Raw genomic sequence first — 2,321 nt, forward strand, 5'->3', positions numbered from 1 at the left:
GACAATCATATATAAGAATAATACTCAGCATTCATCAACTGCTGAGACCTTCCCAAACCTAATTTTATTCTCAAGACAAACCTGTCAATGAGGTTTTATTGATTGTTTCCATCATACACATGGAGAAATTGAGGCAGAGGTTTAGAGAGAAAAACATGAGTCAGAGTGGGAAGGCAATTAACCCAGGGGACAGTCTCTATAGTTCTTCCCTCTGAGTTTGCTACAAAAATATTATTTATAAATCATTTGAAACGGTGATAGCACCGAGCCCGCCAATTCAATCAAGAAACAGCCTCTATGTTGTAGCTCCGTTTATTTTTCACTGGCCAGAGGTAGTGCTGAGGTAACAATTGTAAAGGTGAGAAGTCACAACTTCTATTGCAGCTATCTAGGGATACCTACTGAGGATGACTTGCCTGACAGCTTATGCTCCCAGCATTGGTGAGAAGTGCTTTCTCCTTCCTGGCTTTGAGCCACTTCCCAGAGGAGTTCCTGCTTCTCTGTTTAGAAATTGCAGAGTGGGCGTGGGCGAGCCGTGTTTCTTGAGTTGCCTAAGACCCGAAAGGTTATTTTTAAAAATGTAAATATACACCCAAACTCATTGAAATAATGGTAATGGGAAGATTGAGCTGAAGACCGTGATTGAGAAATGCACGTTACCATGGTAATAACAGGGTGGGCAAGGCTAACTCTGGCCCTTCCACATTTATTTTAAACCAGTAGTTCTCAAATGGTAGCATGCATCGGAATACCCTAGAGGGCTTGTTAAGAAACAAGTTACGGGGCCCACCCCCAGACTTTCTAATTTAGTAGATCTGGAGTGGGCCTTATAATTTGCATTTCTAACCAGTTCCCAGGTCTAGCCCTAGGGCCAAATCCATGTTTTCACCTGTTTTTGTAAGGTCTGCAAGTTAATAATAGTTTTTACAGATGAACCTTTGCAAATGATTCCATGATAGGCAACACTAACTTTGAACCCCAATTAAGCAAAATTCTGTCCCCCCTCACAATTACATTCTTTTCATTAGTAGAACTGCATTACACAAAAATTGTACCCAATATTATAGTTTGAATTTCATCAACGAAAACTTAGTGGAATTTTGTTTTTCTCCCTTGTTATATAATAAATACCCAGATAAGATGCTCAATTTTGTTTCCTGGCCCACAAAGCTAAAGTATTTATTCTCTAGACCTTTAAAGAAAAAATTGCAGACCCCTGGCCTAACTGATGCTGCTGATCTGGGGATGACTTCGAGAACCACGTAAACCATCTGCTAAGCTAAGTGTAGTAAACCCTCCTTCTGCTGATTTAATACAATTACACGGGCCCAACTGTCCTGGACTATCACACAATGCTGAGAGAGAGGCACCACTCCTCAACCTACAATGTTCCCCTCCAGGGAGCAAAGCTGCGGAGTCTAAAAACGTGAGGCAGTGCCTCAGTGTAGAGAAAGGAGATTCCAAAACATCTAATGGGCACAACTGTAAGGGAAGTAACATTTGTTTTGGGTGTTGTCCCACCTCTCATTCTAATCTGTTCCCATCCCAGATGCTGGGGACTCTGGGGATTCTCTGACTCTGCAATGTCCCCAACTCCTGCTCTCCAGTCAGACCTGCACCATTGCATCTGCAGCTAGCTCTGCAATCATGCCCCAAGTAAATGCTGGGTAAGTAATCTGATTATAATCTTTAGAATTTATAAGTCTGTGATTTATATCAAATATTCATGGTGCATATGACAGCTTCCTTTGTCATATGATATAGAAATGTCTGTTACATTATATAGAAATTAGTGCACTGAAAAAAGTTTACTTTTTAAAAAATCTTGACTATTTTTGTCCCCACTCTTTAATTCTGCTGTCATTAGGAGATTCTCAATATTTAAAAGTGCTCAAAGCAAGGTGTTCTGTTGTAGCTTGTCTTGAAGGAGTACCACCTGTCTTCTGCCTACTAATGAAAATTGGAATTCTCTGAGGAAAGCTCTGTCATCTGGAATCTTCTGACCAGTGGATGAGTCAGCTCAGGGCCTCTTCTCTGCATCTTCCTTGGGCTCGGACTGTGGGAAGCCCTGTGGAAAGCAGGATGATCTAACAGCAGGATAAAGATTGTTTTCGTTAACATGTCCCATGGCTAAAAATTACCCACTGCTTTTCCTTCTTAAACTGGGATCCTCAACTTGGAATCTCTGGCTATTAATAAAGTCTGGAGAGAGCAATAGAGTGCGTTGGTTAGGACCTCAAGCATCAGCAGACCTAAATCTGAGTTCTCACTTTATCACTAACCGTGAGAGCTTGGGCACAATGCTTGCCATCTCTTCACAC

This window comes from Hylobates moloch, unplaced genomic scaffold (genome assembly GCF_009828535.3).
Source record: "Hylobates moloch isolate HMO894 unplaced genomic scaffold, HMol_V3 SCAFFOLD_5, whole genome shotgun sequence".
Classification (NCBI taxonomy): domain Eukaryota; kingdom Metazoa; phylum Chordata; class Mammalia; order Primates; family Hylobatidae; genus Hylobates; species Hylobates moloch.